General features: G+C 34.4%; 1 protein-coding gene across 1 annotated transcript in view; it reads right to left on the reverse strand.

Moving 5' to 3' along the window:
- LOC150097433 (uncharacterized) overlaps positions 1–24,213 on the reverse strand; it is a 364,972-nt gene that overhangs the window by 246,841 nt on the left and 93,918 nt on the right. The window lies entirely within an intron of this gene.

A 24,213-nucleotide genomic window follows, 5' to 3' on the forward strand; every position in this document is an offset into this window, starting at 1 on the left:
TCTTAAAGAGACTGCTCTCAGATGAATTCAGCATATTTTACACTTACGTTTTTGTAATAAGTTTGCAAATTATTTTAATAATTTATTAAGTAGAGAACTCTGCCTCCTGTTCATAATGCTCGTGAGCAATTATTATTGTTTTCATCTTTGCTATTTATCTAGCTGCCTTAGCAGGAAAAATGTTGTTTCAACGGTTGATTCATATTCTTATTATTTGCTGGAAGATTTATATTTTTATTGATATAAGTGAGATGATGTATAACAGTTAGACGTTTGACGAACAGGTGATTTGGGGGTTTTATAGGAACTTTCCTCTTTTCCTAATAGCGATGTCTTCATAGATATACGTTTAGCTAACAGCTATTAACTGCTGTAGCGGTCTCTCTCTTTCTCTCTCTCTCTCTGTGTGTCACTTATAAATCAGCTAACTTACATCGTCACACACGGCAAATAATCATACAAAAAATCTTTTTGTTGCAATTAAATTCGGTAAATTGGTTATTTTTCTCCCCTCCACTTGAATGCTCGAAGTAGAATTAGTGTGAAATAGCCGAACGGAATTAGTGTGCCCTACGTATCTCTTTCCACAGAATCTGTCTGTGCTATACGAACAAAAATTGAAATGTCTCTTCCCTACATCATCTGACAAAATATAAATATTCTTTTGAAGCGATTTATGTTATTTTTCAGACACATCATGTTATATACAGCAATCCCGCGATTGATGCGCCCCCGATTAGTGCGTTTTCGATTAGTGCGTCATTTTTTTTTTCGATACCCAAATTCGATCAGTGTACCTCTAAAATTCGACTTGTGCGCCTATCTTAAAAATAAATGTTACAGATTATAAAAATTTTATATCTATACATTTTTTATGGCTAACTATTTTAAAAAATCACTCACCAGGATGAAGCAATTTAGTTACCGATTTGAAACATTTTACAAAGTTATTTTTTAATGGCATACTACACTATTTCCATGTAGATTATGTTCCAAATTTACCGCCAAAATTTATGTCTTCTGCTTTACATAACATTTTGCTGATCGTATCTCGTGCAATTGTCAGATGAGTTTTTATTTTAAATTATTTTCCTAACCTTTAATCACGAGTATAATAACACCCGTAAATAACGGGTGTTATAACGGGTGTAAATCACGAGTAAATAACACCCCTTGAGGGTACATGGCAGGAATTTGATGATGATGATGATAATCACGAGTAAAAGAATTAGTAAGCAAAAAATAGAAGTGTGAAAATGATTCGAAAAGTAATCTGATTGGAAGAAAAACTTGAAATAATGAAGAAAAATAAACAAGGCGAGTCCAGAGCAAAGATAGGAGATGAACACAAAAATGGGTGAATAAACTGCTGAATACAAAGAGAAAGGTAAGGCTGGTTCAAGTTCATCATACATGCACTCGAAATCAAAGTATTATAATGATTGAATTAGAGAGACTTCTTTTTACATGGATCGAAGATTGTAACCAAAAACGGATCCTGCTAAACAATAGCCATATTAAATCAAAAGCATTGTCTCTTTGTAACCTGGAAAGAAAGGGTTTTCAATGATGGAAAAGAAAAATTTCACGTTAGTGCTTGGTGATTTGAGCGTTTCAAAAAGAGAAATAGCCTACATAATGTTCCAATCACAGGCGAAGCTACAAGTGCAGATAAGGAGATATCCAGAGATTTTGAAGAAAATTGTGTAAGAAGGGGAATATTGTGATCAAATAATATTTAATGTCGATGAAACCGGCCTTTTTTTTTTGGAAGTGAATGCCTTCCAAGACTTTTCTAGAAATTAGAGAAATCTCAGCCTGGTTATAAAGTCGCAAAGTCGAATGAAATTACTGCCAGCAATATGCGAGCTTTGGAAGCACATTCTTCCACATTGTGCAAATGATTTTAGAGGCTTTTCAAATGAATCGAAGTTAATTAAATCTCATTCTGAGAAGTTGAGTGATTCCGACCTGCTAAATTTAGATGCCCAGCAGGAAGATCCTGAAGAATATGAAGAAAAATTAATCACTGACAAGCCCAAAGAGGTTTCAGAGAAACAATTTGAAAATAGTTTTCGTACAATCGAAGTTTTTAAGTAGCAATGCTCAGAGACTGACCCTGGTGAAGAGAACTAGTAAAATTTGCAGAAGCAATAGAGCCATACCGTCAGTTGTATGAAAAAAAGAAACAAAATGCCCGCCAAACTACGTTAGCTCAATTATTTGTTAAGAAGCAGAATAATAAATTTATATTCTGAATATGTTTTATTGTCTTTCAGCTTCATGGTTTTCCTTTCCCAGGCGCTGAGACATACCCAAATTCTTTTATAAAAAAAAATTAAGAGTAAAACAAAAATCTGAGGAATGAATTATACATTTTCCCATAGGTTACTATATTCGATTAGTGCGTTTTCGATTAATGCGCCTGTTTTAAAGAACGCATTAGGTGCATTAATCGAGGGATTGCTGTACTGTGTGCGACTCACGTGCTCGGCTCTTTTCCTGATTAACATAACATGCGTGATAGACTTCATAGTAAATGATACGTCAGTATTCTGTCCACATGGCAACGTAAATCACTTGCAGACTCAAGCGAGGATACTACACATGTTCGATTACATACTTATGAGAACGCGTTTATAGAGATGGAACATGGACGAATATGACTCATAGCAACGACTTCACATTTTAATTGTATGCCCATTTTTCTGGATATGATATGTCAATAAAATCCGCATAAATTAAATAAATCGTTTCAAACTATAATAAAAAGCATTTTTAAATATGATAAAACCGAAATTAAAGGGATTCTGACTCATTGCACCTTTACTTGGAATTCCACATATTAAGGTGTTAAACGTCGTTCAAGAGCACTTCTTCCATATGCTCCTAAAATAAATCTTTGAAGATTGATATAATTTCTCTTTTTTTTTTAACTGCAACATCTTTAATTGAGAGTTTGGATACGGAACGCGTCGAAATCGCTAGAAAAGTTCAACATGTTCACCAGTTTCGATAGACGAACTCAAAAGATGACACACGTCTATGGAACAGGCAATAAAATTTACTCCATGCGGAGTGAAAGAAGAAAGTTATTTGTTCTGACAACACTTTGTGATTTTGATTTTGTGATGTTCAGATAGGTGAGGTAGACGACTGCCTTTTAGAGGGAAAGGTTGGTCAGCTGTTATACCAACAGCTATATGTTGTATTGTCTATAAATTGTTTATATATATTGTCTATAAATGTATAAATTGCTGTGTTATCTGGAATCTGGCATGGTAATACGGATTGAAAAATTAAATATTCTTGGGTGTAGATTGGTAAAAATACTGGAAGAATTAATATCGCTATGAAGGCAGTTTATTATATATGTTAATCACGTGCTCTTTGGTTCTGTTTTCTCATTTTGAATGATAAAAATCAGAAACCATGACAAAATAATTAAAAAAAAATCGGGGTACATTGAAGGAGCCTCCTCGTAGATTGTATATAACACAATTTACAATTTCGATTGTATATTTCGATCACTCAGAAATCACAATCGGGCGTACCCTGGGTAATGTTGAAACTCAACGTTGGCTAATCCTTCAGCTACCGGAACAATCATGCGAACTATAAATCAGCCTTCTTCAAGGCCAGCTTTTAAGACGACTTCAATAAATATTGAAGGACTGTCATCCGAAGTGACGGTTTAATAAAGCAAGATGGAATGAATTTGCGAAGGAACTCGATCAGACAGTAAACACTCTTGAAGCGAATCCAAGTAACTATGAAGAGTTCGTGAATACCATCAAAATAGTATCTCGGCGGCACATACCACGAGGGTGCAGAACTCAATATATCGCTGGGCTTAATGAAAACCAGACGGAACAACTAAAATAATATAAAATCAGATATGACAAGGATCCTTTTGCTGTAGACACAATTGAGGCAGGCGAAAAACTGATGGACAAACTCACGGATGGTAGAAAGAGGAGATGGATGAAGCTACTGCAGGATTTGGATATGAAACAGAACAGCAGACGAGCATGGAAACTGGTGAAGAATTTAAGCAACGATCCAACTAAAAATCCAGTTTACGTAACAGAGGTCACGCCAAACCAGATCGCTCACCAGCTATTATTGAATGGCAGGACAGACAAGAAGATACTGAAAACCAATCTTACGTGCATTAAAGAAGCTGAGACTAATTCATTAGCCTCTCCGTTCTCCGAAGAAGAACTAAGAAAAGCTATATGTCACCTGAAAGAGAATAGAGCTGCTGGCCCGGACGACATTCGGACAGAACAGATAAAGCGTTTCGGTCTGGTAACCATCTAATGGTTGGTGAAATTGATGAATAGGTGTGTAGAATCTCTTCAGTTGCCCAAATTATGGAGGAAAACTCAAGTAGTAGCTTTACTTAAGCCAGGAAAGGAACCTACAGAGTCGAAGAATTTTCGCCCTGTTTCTCTCCTCTGCTACTTGTATAAAGTTTTTGAACGAATGATTCTGGAAAGAATAGCAGCAAACATTGACGAGAAACATACCCTAGAAAGTCGGTTACCATCCCGGAAAGTCCTGCTGTGGCCAAATTCTGAATCTCACGCAGCACATCAAAGATGGTTATGAGAAGCTTGTGGTTACGAAAAGCTGATCGATAAACAGTTTTTATCGATCTTTCAGCAGCATATCACACTGTTAATCACAAGAAACTGTTGGTCAAGCTGTACCAAATAACGAAAAATTTTCACCTCCTGAATGTAGTTAAAACCATGCTCCAGAATCGACAATTCTATGTAACTTTGCAAGGAAAGAAGAGCAGATGGAGAAATCAGAAGAATGGTTTACCTCAAGGAAGCGTATTGGCCCCGATGCTCTACAATATTTATACTAACGATCAGCCAACCCATCCAAAAGTGAGGAGGTTTATCTATGCCGACGACACAGTTATATGCAATAGTAGTAGGGGTGTCACTAGTGACCAGATCAAGATAAAGATAAGATAAGGAGTCGTCACGTCATTGGTTGCTGACGTCATTCTTAGCGTGGCCTCATGGGATTGGAATGTTAGGAATTTCCCTGTGGGCATATGTGTCAATGGCTTCAGTTCTTCCATTTTGGTTCGCGTATGGCATTATGGGTGATGATTGAGTTAAGGATTCGTGTTGTGATTGGTGGACACTTCTGACCAGATGAAGATCAAGATAAGATAAGGAATCGTGACGTGAATGTTTGTTGTTATGAGATGTAGATAAGTGACGTCATTTGTTAGTCGTAAATAAGTGACGTTATTGTTTTGAAAGGAAAAGGGAGATATATTAGTGTATAAGGAATCGTGTCGTGATTGGTGGGACACTTCTGACCAGATCAAGATAAAATAAGAATCGTGATGTGAATGTTTGTTGCTATGAGATGTAGATAAGTGACGTCATTTGTTAGTTGTCAATAAGTGATGTTATTGTTTTGAATGGAAAGCAAGATATATTAGAGATCAGGAATCGTGTCGTAATTGGTGGGGCACTTCTGACCAGATCAAGATCAAGATAAGATAAGGAATCGTGACCTGAATGGTAGATAAGTGACATCATTGTCAGTTGTAAATATGTGACTGTTGTTTTGAATGGAAAAGAGAGATATATTAGTGTATAAGGAATCGTATCGTGATTGGTGGGATACTTCTGACCAGATCAAGATCAAGATAAGATTAGGATTTGTGATGTGAATGTTTGTTGTTATTGAGTTTGGAATGATAATTTAATTTAATTATATGCTGTCACTCAAACATAGTTTTTTTTCCTTCTATAGATGGTTGTACTAATTTTCCAATACATTTTAGGGTATTTCTTTATTGTTAATAAGTGGGAATACTAAAGTATGTCGTGATGGCGGGTGTGATTAGGTGTTCTGAATAATTTAATTATAATGGTGTCCTTAATCACACACACATACACACACACACACATACATTAGACATGAAAAGTTGCTAATGTATTCATGTAGATACTCTAATATGTACTCTATGATTATTCTTATGAAGAAAAAAAACTATTCAGTATTAGAATTATGCTTACCAAAAACATACAAGCAATGATTATTGTATTACAATTATCAATTGTTATGTTCAAGTTAAAAAAAAACAAAAATTTCTTTCCAGAATGGGGACATTTTGGTACTATCTAGGTTTTCTGAATATTCCAAATTGTTGATTAACATATATTCACAGAACACAAACACAAGTCTGAAAAGACAGTTCACTTTTTCATTATAGGTTACTGTGGCTAACATATATTCACACCACAAAACACACAAAACATAGGATTTGAAAGATATTTCTGTAAATAACCAGAAAAGCTAGTTGACTACTTAATTTAGATTACTATCCGATTGGTTCAAAGTATTAATTCTTTCCCACTGTTGCCCATGTTTGGTGGGAAAGTTTATGCGCCATTTTGTTTAGGGTAAGTGTTATTCCTGGTTTCGAATTCCGATTGCTGTTAGCATATGGAATTCTGACAAGTGAAATTATTATTATTATTATTATTATTATTATATTTTTCAAAATTGAGTGGTTATTTTCTGTATTTTACTTTTAAAGGTCATGTTCTAACAGAATAACTGAGCAAAATTAATAAATATATAAGGTGTATGTGAATTTATTTTCCAACACTGTATATTTCTCATTAAGTCTTATCTTAAAGATATCTCTCTTATCCGGTCGCCATTTGTTGTACGTAGGTGAGAAATTGTGTGTTTTGGTTCGAACTCTTGGTTTCCGTTGGGAAATTACCAATATAACTATTAATTTTACCTTCGATTCCTTGTGCTCTTAACCTATTTCTGTAAGTGGAATTTATTTATTTTATTTATTTTTTCTTTAGCATCAGTAAATTTTAAGTAACTTATATGAGACAAACAAGGTTTTGAACTTTCCGCAGCATTTTTCTACAGCAATCTTTTTAAGGGTTTTTGTAACATGTCGTTGGTTTTAAATATCTAATGGCTCTGTAAAATAACCAAACTCTAACAGTATTGTGACTTTTCAGGTGAAATCTTCACCACTAAACTTCTAGCTATTAATTTAATACCCAATTATTCTTTTGCTTCCAAGATTTGACAGATTCTTGAAATATTTGAGGGCTTCCATGAACTAATAAGACTTTTAATTCAATGAATCAAAAAAAATTCTCTGTTTACTTTGTGGCATGAAATTTCAAGGGAAAAAAAATGTTATTCTCCTTCTTAAATTTGTATAACACATCAACAACACCCAATTGTTCATTTAAATGTACACATTTTATTTGAATAAAATATTATTTACAAATTGTATTTACTGAATCTAACAATACAGAAAATAAATAAATTGAAAAATACATCAAAGGTTCTTCCATGCTTGTGGAATTGCCATCATATGGTTTTTGACAATGTGACTCTCATCTGAAAGTTAATTTTTCATTTGGTGTTCATTGGGAATTTATTACTGTAGTAAAATTAAGGGTTGTATATTTATATCTTTGAAACCAATATATATACTTCTGAGAATTGTTAAAAGCACAGAATCTTTCGTTATGTTTCCAAAAGCAATTAAAAGTACACACTATGTTTTCACGTTTTGGGCATCCAATTTCATTTAAATCAGGAACAGGCCTCCCTATAAACTTCGTTAATGTTTTGATTTTTCTCTTCCTTTGGCAAGTAATATATGATATTTGCATGTCGATTCTTTTGTGAAATGAAACTTTTGCGCAGATGATTCACGGACATGTTTCTACATGCTGTTGGATATGATGTTGATGTGAGATTATCTTACTGTTGAGACATCATAGGGCAAATCTTAGGGCAAAACACTTTTTGAGGATAAAATACTTAACATAATAAGGACAAATAATATAGAATACTCTTCGATCCACAGAGATAAGATTTGTCCTATGATGTCTCAAAGTAAGATAATCTCACATCAACATCATATCCAACAGCATGTAGAAACATGTCTGTGAATCATCTGTGCAAAAGTTTCATTTTGGAAGGAACAGTCAGGGTTAAGGGTCAGGTAAACAGTACTATAAGGAAAAATAAATGAGTCATGTGTCTTTGCAGTTACGACAATTTGTTCATCCTGTGAAGTTATCATATTGTGTTGTGGTGATCGGTATCCAGGAAAATAAAGTAAAATAATGGGTAAGCCACAAAAGTCATTGAAATTTTTTTTCTTCAGGAAAATGGCACAAGACAAAACCCTTCACTTAGCTCTAAAAGGATAGAAACCGATTATTATTTTAGAAGACACATATATTGTGATGTATTTATCCAGGACCACTTGGGAAAAGTTATGCAGAAAGTGGTCTGATATCCTCAGCTACTTGCAAAGAACAGTTGACTACAAAATAGATCTCGGTGAGTGTCATATTCTGAAATGCCAAGATGAAGAACTAATACTTGGTGATACAGGAGCTGATGAAAGTATAGTATTTTCTCTTAGTTGTGAAGACGCTGAGAGATTTTCACCAAAACTGTACAACATTAATAATCATTTACTATTTTTGGAAACCGAATTACCCTCTCTCCGTATCATGGGAAAAATTATCACTAATCATTGAAATTCATCAATGGTAAACTTAGACTTTCAAGATTTTATCCAATTCGATAAAGATTCTTTATTTTGGGACATTTACAAACATTTTACAAAAACTGTTTGTGTATATTTGCTGAAAAAAGAATACACAGAATGTTTAGGGAGGCATGGTGTCATTTCCAGACTGACACAATATCAAATGTATGGATGTGTCGTTACCATGGTATCTGATTTAAAAATTCTTTTGCGTGACTAGCTATTTTGATGTAATGTAACCAAGAAACAGTGAGTAACAAAAATGTTATTCACTGAACTCTTCGGAAAATGTTAAGAGTCTAAACTAAACATTGTGAACTATTTTTTAGGTAATTACATGTTTCGAATTTTTCTCAGTGAATATACTTGTAAACAGTATTTCAGCAAAATAAAATATGCATTTGTAAACATAAATGAACAAAGGTGTGTGCTTTTGTTGTTGTGTTTTTCCACAGTGAATTTTTACTCAGTTATTCTGATTAGAAGTTGCTGTTTAAATCCACAACTTTATATCTTAATGCAATTCTGTTTAATTATTTAAAAAAAATCACAACTGTGAAATTAAGGCCAGGATGGGATATTAGTTTTCAACAAAAAGTGTTGAAAATAATATCCATGTCTTGATTATTTTAGAAATTGTCTAATGCTACCTATTGACATTATTTGAGTTATCTGAAAACAATTCGTTCATATAATCGATTTGGTAGAATTTGATTGTTTTACAGAGAGAGAGAGAGAGAGAGAGCACCTATTTCACCCAAAACGTGACTTTAACTCTTCAAGTTTGGTATAGGAAAATGTTTGTACTCTCCAGATAACACATATACAAATTTTACCTTTCCCCACACAAAGTAAGATAAAAACACACCAACAGTATAACCAGCAGCATGTGAAAACATGTCATTGAGTCATCTGTGCAATAGGTTAATTTTTGAAGGAACGGTCAGGGTAGGGTACGGTAAGTGTAAACAGTACTATAAGAAAATACCATAGAGTCGAGTGACTTTGGACTTAAGGTAATCATTCATCCACTGCAGCAGTTGTTTTGTGTTTGGTTATGTAAAAATAATGGGTGAGCCACAAATTCTTTGAAAGTTTCTTTGTGAAAAGTTCTATTGTTTAGAATTTTGTAAACGAAAGTTACCATAAAGTATATGATCAGAGCTCATAATCAGTGAAATAATAATAATAAATAACTATTTATTTGTGGTGCCATATGAAGTAATCTAAGAAGAAGAAGAAAGAAGGAAAACAACAATGAAAAATCGACAGTGGGTGAAAAATACGAATTTTCAGTTATCATTGGGATAATTGACTGCCAATTTCTTTTGATTAAGAGTTCAAATTTATTTCCTAAGAAATTTGTATTTCTGATGGAATTAGTGTAAGATATGCATTGACAAAATCACCTTGTAGTTGGAAAGAATTACCTGAAAGAGTTAAAAAACAGAATTCTTGGTTAATAAAATATAACCATCAGCTGAAGTGGGAAATTGGTTCACTATCTTTGGACAAACTTAGTAATTGGGTGATAGAATCAACATGCAAATATCATATATTACTTGCCAAAGGAAGAGAAAAATCAAAAACATTAATGAAGTTAATAGGGATGCCTGTTCTTGATTTAAATGAAACTGGATGCCCAAAACGTGAAAACATAACATGTACTTTTAAATGCTTTTGGAAACATAACGAAAGATTCTGTGCTTTTAACAATTCTCAGAAGTATATGCATTGGTTTCAAAGATATAAATATACAACCCTTAATTTTACTACAGTAATAAATTCCCAATGAACACCAAATGAAAAATTAACTTTCAGATGAGAGTCACATTGTCAAAAACCATATGATGGCAATTCCACAAGCATGGAAGAACCTTTGATGTATTTTTCAATTTATTTATTTTCTGTATTGTTAGATGCAATAAATGCAATTTGTAAATAATATTTTATTCAAATAAAATGTGTACATTTAAATGAACAATTGGGTGTCGTTGATATGTTATACAAATTTAAGAAAGAGAACAACATTTTTTTTCCCTTGTGAAATTTCATGCCACAAAGTAAACAGAGAATTTTTTTTTTGATTCATTGAATTAAAAGTCTTATTAGTTCATGCAAGCCCTCAAATATTTCAAGAAACTGTCAAATCTTGGAAGCAAAAGGAATAATCAGGTATTAAATTAATAGCTAGAATTTTAGTGGTAAAGATTTCACCTGAAAAGTCACAATACTGTTAGAGTTGGGTTATTTTACAGAGCCATTAGATATTTAAAACCAATGACACGTTACAAAAACCGTTAAAAAGATTGCTGTAGAAAAACACTGCGGAGAGTTCAAAACCTTGTTTGTTCTCATTAAAGTTACTTAAAATTTACTAATGCTAAAGAAAAAATAAATAAAATAAATAAATTCCACTTATAGAAATAGGTTAAGAGCACAAGGAATCGAAGGTAAAATTAACAGTTATATTGGTAATTTCCCAACGGAAACCAAGAGTTCGAACCAAAACACACAATTTCTCACCTACGTACAACAAATGGCGACCGGATAAGAGAGATATCTTTAAGATAAGACTTAATGAGAAATATACAGTGTTGGAAAATAAATTCACATACACTTTATATATTTATTAATTTTGCTCAGTTATTCTGTTAGAATATGACCTTTAAAAGTAAAATACAGAAAATAACCAATCAATTTGAAAAAAAATAATAATAATTTCGCTTGTCAGAATTCCATACTCTAACAGCAATAGGAATTCGAAACCGGAAATAACACTTAACCTAAACAAAACGGCGCATAGATTTTCCCACCAAACATGGGCAACAGTTCGAAAGAAATTAACCACGCTACCGGCCAAGACGTCTATAGACGTTCACGTTATCATGGATGCGAAGTGCTTATTAAAATTGTAATACCATTGTTATAACAATGAAATATATGATGGATACGAAGCGTATGCGGATGCATATTTGATCCATAGTGGCCGGTAAGGTGGTTAATACAGAGAACCAATCGGATAGTAATCTAAATTAAGTAGTCAAATAGCTTTTCTGGTTATTTACAGAAATATCTTTCAAATTCTATGTTTTGTGTGTTTTGTGGTGTGAATATATGTTAGCCAGAGTAACCTATAGTGAAAAAGTGAACTGCATTTTCAGACTTGTGTTTGTGTTCTGTGAATATATGTTAATAATATACAATTTGGAATATTCAGAATTAATTTTGCTCAGTTATTCTGTTAGAATATGACCTTTAAAAGTAAAATACAGAAAATAACCAATCAATTTGAAAAAAAAAAAAATAATAATTTCACTTGTCAGAATTCCATACTGTAACAGCAATCGGAATTTGAAACCGGAAATAACACTTACCCTAAACAAAATGGTGCATAGACTTTCCCACCAAGCTTGGGAAATCATAGCATGAGCAACAGTGAGAAAGAATTAATACAGAGAACCAATCGGATAGTAATCTAAATTAAGTAGTCCACTACCTTTTCTGGTTATTTACAGAAATATCTTTCAACTCCTATATTTTGTGTGTTTTGTGGTGTGAATATATGTTAGTCATAGTAACCTATTATGAAAAGTGAACTGTCTTTTCACACTTGTGTTTGTGTTCTGTGAATATATGTTAATCAACAATTTGGAATATTCAGAAAACCTAGATAGTACCAAGATGTTCCCATTCTGGAAAGAAATGTAAGTTTTTTTTAACTTGAATATAACAATTGATAATTATTATACAATAATCATTGCTCGTATGTTTTTGGTAAGCGTAATTCTAATACTGAATAGTTTTTTGTTTTTTTTTTCATAAGAATAATCATAGAGTAAATATTAGGGTATCAACATGAATACATTAGCTGTGTGTGTACGTGTGTGTGTGCGTGCATGCGTGTGTGATTAAGGACACCATTATAATTAAATTATTCAGAAAACTAATCACACCTGCCATCATGACATACTCTAAGAATTCCCAGCCATTAACAGTAAAGAAATACCCCAAAATGTATTGGAAGATTAGTACAACCATCTATAGAAGAAAAAAAACTCTATGTTTGAGTGACATAGCATATAATTGAATTATTCAGAAAACCTCGAAAGACTGTCGCCATCATGAGTTAAAAAAAACTGTGTGTTTGAGTGACATAGCATATAATTAAATTAAATTATCATTCCAAACTTAATAACAACAAACATTCACGTCACGATTCCTAATCTTATCTTGATCTTGATCTGGTCAGAAGTGTCCCACCAATCATGACACGATTCCTTAGACACTAATATATCTCTCTTTTCCATTCAAAACAATAATGTCACTTATTTACAACTAACAAATGATGTCACTTATCTACATCTCATAACAACCAACATTCACGTCACGATTCCTTTATCTTATCTTGCTCTTCATCTGGTCAGAAGTGTCCACCAATCACAACACGAATCCTTATCTCAACCTTCGCCCATAATTCCATACAAGAACCAAAACACAAGAACTGAAGCCATTGACACATATACCCCCAGGGAAATTCCTAACATTCTATTCTCTATAACAACAAACATTCACGTCATGATTCCTTATCTTATCTTGATCTTCATCTGGTCAGAAGTGTCCACCAATCACAACACGAATCCTTATCTCAACCATCACCCATAATGCCATATGCGAACCAAAATACAAGAACTGAAGCCATTGACACATATACCCCCAGGGAAATTCCTAACATTCTATTCTCTATAACAACAAACATTCACGTCATGATTCCTTATCTTATCTTGATCTTCATCTGGTCAGAAGTGTCCACCAATCACAACACGAATCCTTATCTCAACCATCACCCATAATGCCATATGCGAACCAAAATACAAGAACTGAAGCCATTGACACATATGCCCACAGGGAAATTCCTAACATTCCAATCCCATGAAGCCACGCCAAGAATGACGTCAGCAACCAATGATGTCATGATTCCTTATCTTATCTTGATCTTGATCTGGTCACTAGTGACACCCCTACTACTTGCAGTCAAACAAGGAATTTTGAAGAAGTTGAGAAGAGGTTGACAGAAGCCTTAGAAATACTCTTCAATTACTATGAGACCAATTGCCTGAAGCCTAACCCAAACAAGACTCAGGTATGCACTTTCCATCTGCCCAACAGGGAAGCAAAACGCCAGTTAAACATTGTCTGGAGAGGAAAACGCCTCGAACACTGCAGCAATCCTAAATATCTTGGAGTTAAGCTGGATAGTACCTTGTCATATAAGGTGCATTGCCAGAAACTAAAAGGAAAAATCTATGCAAGAAATAACATCATAAGAAAAATGACCGGCAAGACATGGGGAGCTCAACCAGAGGTACTTCGCTAGACAGCTTTGGCATTGTGCTTTGCTGCAGGGGAGTATGCTTCCCCAGCGTGTGTGGCATCTGCCCATGCGAAACACGTGGATGTGGCTTTAAATGATACCATTAGGATCATAACCGGATGCCTAAGACCAACCCCTTGTCAACAAGCTGTATCCCTTAGCAGGCATAGCGCCACCAGGCATAGCGCCACTAGGCATAAGACTATGACTCAAATCGAGGCATAGTTTTATGCAAAGAACTAAACCATTGATCCATAAACCTGAGGAGCGACGCCTTGTTCTATGGAGGGAATCAGTTCAACTTCAAGAAGCCCCCATAATTAAGGAAGAGTTAACCAAGGGATATCACCTACCCTATAGCACCTGGAGGACTCTGAACCGTCTTAGAGTGGGAGTGTCCAGATGCAGAAGTAACCTGATGAAATAGGGTTATGCAGATGATGACAGCTGTGACTGCGAAGATGCCCAAACTGACGAACATCTTTTATGTTGCCCAGATCTAATCGATGTGTGCTCCACGGATGACATGCTGATGGTCAATGACAAGGCGATACAAGCCGCTGTTTTTTGGATGTTGAGGATATGATTGGTGTTCCGGACTCGGAAAGTAAAGTAAGTAACTGAAAAATCCAAGTAAACGATTTCGCTACCTAAACGGATACATTTTGAGCGGAAAACCTGTTCCATCTCTGAATGTGAATTATCAACGATCATTTCAACACTTTTAGTTAAGATAGTATATAAATGTATATACTAAAGAGGGAATAAACTTGGAATCAAAAGACATGGTTCAAACCGGTAGGAAAGCTTAGCAGTGGAAAGAACTTGTTATGTTCCATTTAATGCTCACGAGCATCCCCCGTGTATTTTTTTAAATACGTGTCACTACTAATTTTTGCAAATGCATATAAATCACTACCGGCAAATCTCAGTGCAGAAGAGAAATATATACTCGATTCCACACGATGACTTTCGATTTTTATTTATTTGTTTATTTTTATAATAAACAAATAATAAGCAAATGTATATCCTTCATCTGGGACGTCACTTTTTCGCCATATAATATTTAAGTTATTCATAAACTGGCAATATTCAGTTATCTCTCAAGGACCACTCTTTTTACTAAAATAAAATGAGATTTCCCTAGAGGCATTTCTTATTTTATTATAAATTGAGTAGCCGAAGAATTGGGAAATATGTGAAGACATCTATCCATCCATCATCCTAAGGAATGAATCGACATGCATTCAATCTCTCCTTGTTTAATCATAACAGAAATAATGTGCAGTTATTTCGACAACCCCGTCTATTATGATTAAGTACGCTTTTTAGCTTTCCATAGGATATTTTAGTGCAGATAAACACGCCTAATCGGACATTTTATTTGAAGCACTGAAAAACGGGCTTCGTTAAATTCAGCAGTTTTATGGACTTGCCGAACAGTGGATGAAAAACGGCGATACGGGTGGTTGAAAATAGTCCTGCGTACACAACAATTAACAAAAGTCTCGTAACCCATCAACCGAAAGAAATTTAAATATTTCAAGATACTTTGAAATAAAAAAAGATAAAACAGAATTATGATATTCGCTGCGAACCCTCCAGCATAAGCAACGCTAGAACGAGCAGTCGGCTCGGAATTGGCATTCCTTTTTTCGCTAATCCGCTTTACCCCTCTTTCACTGAAGCAGCAGTGTAATTACTTTTCGGCTTAGAAGGAATGCTAGTTTCAGTTTTGTTTTGTTTTTTGTTTCCATTTTTCGGATAGAAAGAAAGATAGAAGGTGTCATTCTCCATCCACCCTCACACATACGGTTAACATCGTATATTAAGAAAACGGGAAGAATCGGCTTAGAAGTAGCAATAAAGATGAAAGGGAAAAACCAGTGTCGAGAGATTAGTTTCAGATGAATAAACGAACAGCTCTTCTAGTTAGACAACTGTAATCTTCCTTGTTGGCAGTTTGTGAGAGTTTTCCGTGAAAATTGAACAACATTTTAAGGCATATGGAAAAATTCGTTTAAAAAGTTCACTTGAAAAGGTATTGCCCTCAAGAAATTGGAAAAGAGACTGGAGTGGAGGAAGGTTAAACACTATAATAATTGTTGCAATAGAAATACGTGTCAACGCGCATTCCGCGAGATCTTAAACAATTCTGGGAGACTAACGATTGCATGAGATTCGTTACATTTTAACCAATCTTCGCAGGCATATTCTAAAACGAACGGATATCCAGGAATGGAGTTTCACCATTTGTTAGCCATGTGATTAATTTCTGCTCTTCCCGAAACCCTCGTTATATCTCTGAAATCACTCGTTTTTGCCAATCCCAGGTGGATATTTATTAAAATATTTTTTTTTTTGCAGATCACAGTAATGAATTCTATTACATGTGAACACAATTTACAATTTTTTTTTTCAGTTTGCTGCGGGCGAAGTATTTATGCTGACCTATTTTTAGATTAAAGAAAAAAAACAAATAAAATATATTTTTTAAAAAATGGCAGACTCGAAAGAATAAAACAAACCGAAAATACTGATTAAATGATACTCATCATAGGGTTCCCCCCCCCAAAAAAAACTAACAAGCTATAATTAGCTTATTAGTATTATTACTAATAAACTAATTATAGCTCATTAGTTTAGAACATCGGTTCCCAACCGATGGTACTCGCACCCCCGGGGGTACGTGCTGGGCTGTTCAGGGGTACACGAAAAATAATCCGTAATGGCGGAAAAACAAGGGAAGTAAACAAAATGCAAAACGTTAGTTATGGAACAATAAATGTTAAGTTGAATCACCGCTAATGGAGACACTTCAAAACCTCTTGCCATTTACTAATACTAAACTAGTGGAGAGAACCTTTTCTTCTTACACCTTCATAAAAAATAAGTACCGCAACATGCTTAATGCAAGTCCGGATTTAAGACCTGTATCTTGCATCTTTTGAGCCTGATTTCAAGAAACTAAGTGCATCAAAGCAAGCTCAACGATCTCACCAACAATGTTTCAATCGGCTAGTGATCTGTATACCAATTATTACATACTTTTAAGATAACACAAATAAATATTATTAATAATAATAAATCAAAAGTTTGTTAAATACTTGATCATTATTATCAATATTTAACATGAAGCTATACTTATTTCTGTGTTACGAAATTGTAAAATTAAATCCGTGGTTTGTAATTTTATTGTAGTAATTTCCTTTCCCAACTCATTACCTCATTTCCACTGTTTTACATTAAGATAGGCACTGAACAAAAGTGTCAGTATTTAAACACAGCTATTTTAAAAACAAGGGGTACAATTTATAGAAATGGGTTTAAAAGGGGTACAGAAGTGGATAAAGGTCGGGACCACTGGTTTAGAAGAACAAACTTTATTTCCCGCCCCGTAGGGGGTTAGCTGCCAGTTCTGTATCAAATGAAATTAGTAATTCTATAAGAAAGTTTGGTGGTACAATAATTCCTATGCGAATTTGCCTTCTTCAGAATACCTGCGCCTGATTATGCACGACTATAAAACCTTTCTCTAGAACAATATTTTATAGTTTTTTTGAGTTTATAAGATTTAGGAATTATAAATGAGTTTGAAAATTTTAAGCATTGAAAGAAATTTTTCACCAGAATGCTGTATAAGACTATAATAAAAAAAAATATTTATTTTACTGTAGAATGCTAGAGAGCCTTAGCTCTTCAGATTACCATGCATTCTGTGTGTGTGTGTGTGTGTGTGTGTGTGTGTGTGTGTGAGTGTGAGAGAGAGAGAGATACTTGTTCAAACTATTCATCCGATTTTTTTTCTATTTTAATTAGACAAACCCAAGAAATTTTAATCAGGAAATTTAATAGTTTTCTAAATATTTTAAAACCAAATCATTTTTTCATCTTCCGATGCTGAAATAAAAATTTTATTAGTGGCTTCCTGTGACCTTCAGAAAGGTATTCATTGAGAAAGTACTATACAAGAACCAATCAAAGCAGTAACGATACATGCTTTATATGAGATAACAATATTAAAATAATTAGTTGTAATCAAGAGTTAAGTACGAAACACTTTTTACTACTATATTTAATCAATCATAGATAATATTTGAATATACTCGGCGCAAGCAAGATAAAAAAAGAACGTACATATTAACCAAAAGTATTGCATAATCACAGCTGGTATCATATTTATGTGGACTCAATTTGGTTGAGAGAAAGGGAAAAAAATCAAGAAATAGTTCATGTTTACTAAATGCTTCTTTCATTACTGGGGCCTTAATCCAAATGAATCCCAATTTATTCTTTATGTGTTTGTGAGCGTCTAGTGTAGTTCTATGAATTCTTATGAAATGCAAGTGCTTGTCAGGTCTCCATATTCGCTTTCTTTAGAAATATTATAACTATTGCCAATGACATTCTTCGTCTGTAGATACCTCAACTCTGTTTGCTGGGGAAAAAAGATGCCTCACTTTGTGTGCCACGAAGAAATACTCGAGTCTGCTGATAAAAATTCATCATCACTACAGAAACACCAATAGAATGACAAGGAGAGACAGGCAGAGGTCACCAGAGCATCAGACGACAGCTCGTGAAGGGTAAATTTCTGGGTGCGCATGACAGAGGTGGGTCTCCTTCCTTGTTCTCAGAGTACTGCTTTCATTCTCAAGATTAACACGTAAATGGCGAGGTCATTTCAAGCGAAGGTCATCTGCTGACAGCGGAGAAGAAAAATGGCACATTGGTGCTATAGAACGGTTTCCTTGTTGATGGTAGAAGTGGAACGCGACCGGCTGTGCAAAGAGGTGATGTGACGGAGTCTCCGATGGAAATGGACCAGAATCGATGTTCACATGTTGATAAATGAATAATCAGTGTGACTCTCACGCTTCTCCTTGATTCGACGTTTTTTTTTTTAATTATTATTGGCTATTCTCACTATTTTTTCTTATTGGTGACTCTTTCAGCGATTCGTTGTGTGACTGAAGCACTCCTATTGCTTTTGTGTGTGCTGACCTCGACATACCATATGAAATAAAGTCACATTAAAATATAGCAGATTGAAGGGGGGAAAGGTTAGAATGTGTGCCCAAGGAAACGACAGAATATGGACACAAATCATCTGTTATTACAACTCAAGGATTTTCCCCTCCTTTCCCCTCCGCTCACGGAGGGAGATCAAAAGTATTTGAAAATACGCATTTACAGTTTCCTGTTGCTGTTTGCGTCACTTCTATAAGTCTGTTCGCAAATTTCATGTTGTTTTTTTTTTCTTTTAAATTAGAACAGGTTTAGAAGTTGAAATACAATGAATGAATATTTATATTCCGTTTAACACTTTCATTGCCAAGCTGAAAATTGGCATTTCGTGTGGTGGCCAAATTTTTTTTATTTTTTTTTTAGTTAGTTAGCGACGTCCACGCGATAACACGTGATCGGCCGCTTGGTGAGAACTCGCATCGCGCGATATCGCGTTATTGGCAATGAATGTGTTAAACAGAATTAAAGCGGTATAGAAATGTTCATTCGCTATACATTAATACCGCTTGTATAATTGTCCATTATAATAAACTATCTAAATTCAATCACATGAAAACGTTAGTTGATTAAAAATTCGTACTCTACATTTTTATCTATATTCATTTAGAATAAAGTTTCTTTTTTTTTTCTAAACATACGCATTGTTTGTATGTATGCGCGCGCATGGATACATATGATCAGAAACAACCAGATTTAGCGAAATGCATCACGCTAGCAAGCATTGTTGCAACAGTATTCGACTATCGATGAGAAAAGTTCATACTTTACACGCAATTAAAATTTCTGAATAGGAAACATCATCACATGCGATACTACAGTCACCAGCAATTAATTTTATTTAGAACACTGATAAAACAGGAGCGGTATTTCCGTGCGTGTGCGTGTGTGTGTGTGTGTGTGTTTTGGAGGGTTGATAATAAAGATACCTAATGAAAACAGTTATGGATGCACAGTACATGTCCTACGTCATGAACCACTCAACAAAAACTGTAAGAAAAGGCGACAGATCACGCGAAACATATGAGGGTATACTTTGAATTTCTTAAGCAATCTCTATAGGCATTTTGACTGCAAAGAGTTATAAAGTTTAATTTTAAAATTTAAGTTAAAAAAGTACTGGTCAGCAGAGAATGTGATTCTTCATGCGAATGTGACGACTGCGAAATTAAAGGAGAGAGAGGAAAAATATTAAATAATCACGTGTACGCATTATTATTTGCGCTTTAAATTCTTTCAAACCTCTAAGCCAGTGTTTCTCAAAGTGTGGTATTCGTGCCCCTGGGGTCACGTGGCGATTTTCGACGATGCATCATCAACTCATTGGATCATTATTAAGAAAAAAATAATTATTTTAAACGTATATATTTCTCAATAAATTATATATTATGCATGAATTCTCCTAACAAATTGTGATAACTGCTTCATTTGAACAGTTTGCAAATTCGCGGGCGATCACTCGTGAATCTTCGTTGAGCGTCGTATATCAACATACATTGCAACCCTGCAACAACGCGAAGAGCGTACGATGGCGAATGATAAAAAAGTAATTATATGAATCATTAGTATGTAATTAAGACAGTTAAGCAGATATTAATCAATGTGCTTTATTATTTGATCATATTGCAAGTTAAATTAACGATTAATAGGTTTGTACTACTTTTGCAGTGATATAATTGATCTAATAATGTACGGAAGTTATAATACCTATATTAAACATAATTTTATTATTCAGATTAAGTGGAAATTGAATCCAACATCCTTGGTGCCTTTTGTGATGTGACACCGTTTTTGGCAACTCGTATGGTAAAGTATAAGTTCTGCATCACTTCAACCTGAGTATTTACATCTGGGTCTGGCTCCCACTGACGAGACCGCAACAAAGGTCGAAACCGGTCTGGGTAGTGACCCTCCATAATGTATAACATCATACATGTCCGCTAGGATATCTGTTTTACATTATAGGAAATACTAAGGATAGTGATCAGCGCTTACTCCACCTTTACTACGAGTTGCCCCTGTCACGAAAGGTTTGCTTACGCCTGGATCCGCCGAGACTTTTATAGTTTCTATATTCGGCACGAAACTCTTGTAGTTTCTCTATTTGGTTTTGAAAAAATGTTGAATTCAATATGCACTTAATTTGAATAATTTTCCATGGCCTTTTGGCTCTCTTTTTTTCAATAATTTTTTTAGCTTTCAAATTCTTAAGTATGGATCATTGGTTAAAGACTGGATTTATAAAACGCACAAAAGAGCAATATAGCATATACAAGTAGCTGTAAGCAACAGGAAAACGTTGATATCCGGATCGAATGAAATTGATAAGGGTGTGTCGTCTGATATCTCTGAAGAACCAACTAGGAAGAAGATGAAAAAACTTTCTAAGCACGATATGAATAACTTGAAATGTGATTTTCATGGACGGCTGGAAATGAAGAGGAACCTATTCCATTATGTGTCATTTGTGGTGAAACTTTAAAGAATGAAAGCATGAAACCATCTTATTTAAATCGCCATTTTGAATCGAAACATAATGAATATAAGGACAGACCTGTAGAATATTGTCAAAATAAACTAAAAAATGTAAAACAATCTCACAAAATGATGTCGATCGGGTCAGGAGGTGAAAATAAGAAGGCTTTAGAAGCTTCATATCGTGCGTTGCTATTAATAGCAAAAAGTGGTAAAGCGGGAACATTGGTGAAACTTTGGTCAAGCCTGCTGCAAAAATAATAGCAGAATTTATGATCGGAGATAATGCGAAAAGGTCTTTTGATCGGATTTGCCTTTCAAATAATACTGTTCATCGAAAAATCACTGAAATGGCTGAAAATATAAATCAAACATTGTTATCCAATATACGTTAGAGTCGTTATTATGCATTGCAGGTCTATGAATCCACCAACATTACACATTTTGCAAATCATCTAGTGGTCGTTACGTACGAAAAAAATCAAACACTTCATGACGACCTTTTATTTTGCCAACCCTTGCCAGAACATACAACATGAGAAGAAATATTCAACAATATAAATACATTTATGCATCAAAACAAGCTTGATTGTAAAAGTTGTTGGAATAAGCACGGACGGAGTGAAATCCATTGTCGGATCTAAAAAAGGGCTTGTTTCAAGGATTCAAGCTGTTGCACTAGATGCAAAGTCGACACACTATTTCATAAGCAGGGAGGCTTTGGCTACACTATGATGTCTACACACCTCAGAAAAGTTTTGGATAAAGCTGTAAAAATCATAAATTATATTAAAGGCCGGTCTCTAAATGCAGGGCTTTTCTCTCGACTTTGCGAAGAAATGGAAAGTAATCATACACAACTTCTTTTCCATACCGATGTTCGTTGGCTTTCTCGTGGAAGAGTCCTCGCTCGTTTATTTGAACTTCGGAATGAACTGCAATGCCCAAAAACCCAACTTCGCACAGATGTGAACGTGGAAATGGAAAAACGAACCTTAGAGCTTTATCTGTTAATTCAGGAAATTCATTTTGTATTTGTAGCCAACATGATGATAATGTATTCTCGTTGTATTTATTTTTTTTTTTCAGGAAACCATCAGAAGCTAGTTCTAAAAGTTGTTCTTCAATTGACGACAGACCCTTTGGCATAGATTTGTTGATATTGAAAGGGTATCTATCCACTTAATATTAATCTGCAATTCAGGTAAATACTTTTCTAGATTGCATTTGTAAACTTTGTAAATACTGCATGATAGTAATTTTTGCATCATCATCATTTTGATGATGCGAAATTAATATTTGAACTTGCAAGCAATTCATTTAGAGATGGAAACGCGTCAAATTCTCCATTACCAGCCCGCTTTTGCCAAAACTTCATCTTTGCCAATGTGACGTTCACTTTATCTTGGACATGAAATATAGAAATTTGCTTGCCTTGTAAAGACAAATTAAGATTATTTAATACAGTAAATATATCTGCCAGGTATTTTAATTGACTGAGCCATTTCCAATTACGTAAATGTTTCTTCATTTCAAAATTTTCATCAATAAAAACTTTATCTAGATTGAATGAATTGCTTGCAAGTTCAAATGAACAAATTGATAATGATGTGAAAATTACTATCATGCAGCATTTACAAAGTTTACAAATGCAATCTAGAAAAGCATTTCCCTGAATTGCAGATTAATATTAAGTGGATAGATACCCTTTCAATATCAACAAATCTATGCCAAAGGGTCTGTCGTCAATTGAAGAACAACTTTTAGAACTAGCTTCTGATGGTTTCCTGAAAAAAAAAATACAACGAGAATACATTATCGTCATTTTGGCTACAAATACAAAATGAATTTCCTGAATTAACAGATAAAGCTCTAAGGTTCGTTTTTCCATTTCCACATTCATATCTGTGCGAAGTTGGATTTTCGGTCCTTGTAGATATTAAGACGAAGAAGAGGAATCGCATTATAGATGTCGAACCACATCTGAGATTGAAATTAACAACTATAGAGCCACACTGTGCTGAAATTTTATCCCACCATAAGCAATTTCATTCCTCTCATTGATGATAAATTATTTAAATGAAGTAAAAATTTATAGTATCTTGATAAATGTTGTTCTATTAAAAATAAATAATATTTTTTATTTACATGTACATCTAAATTCAAATAAAATAGACATTTACAATGAAATACAGGGTGTTCGGGATAAATTTGACATATTTATAATTAATTATATTTTTCCGTAAGTTACATGTATTAACACACACTTCTCTTCATTTAAAAGTTTGGACCCTTCTTCATTCATATACAAGATGTCAGAAAGGATGGATAGCTGGAACCCACCTGAATCATGGAAGAGAATAACTTGATGATTCGTGCCCGCCATCAAAATAAGGATATTACGACTGCTGCCCAATGCTCCCTGAATACAGTAAAAACAATCAGGCATGAACTAGAGACTTGCAATGGTGACTACGAGGATGTAGCAAGAAGAAAGATCCCTAGCAGACGATCTGATTGCGTTCGTACAGCAGAATTCCTCGCAAATCTGCAGGAACAGGTGTTGAAGAACCCTGGCATTGGAATTCGGGCTTTGTTCGTGGAGTTGCTAACTGTAGTCAAGCCCTGGATAACAAGGGTAGCCAATGGTAGGCCGTATGTATGGCAGCAGGATTCGGCCCCTTGCCACACCTCTGGGAAAAGTCAAAAATGGTTGTCTGAAAATTTCTACGACTTCACCAGTCCAAAT

This window comes from Typopeltis vanoorti, chromosome 17 (genome assembly GCF_054136105.1).
Source record: "Typopeltis vanoorti isolate ZY-2024b chromosome 17, IOZ_Tvanoo_1.0, whole genome shotgun sequence".
Classification (NCBI taxonomy): Eukaryota; Metazoa; Arthropoda; class Arachnida; order Uropygi; family Thelyphonidae; genus Typopeltis; species Typopeltis vanoorti.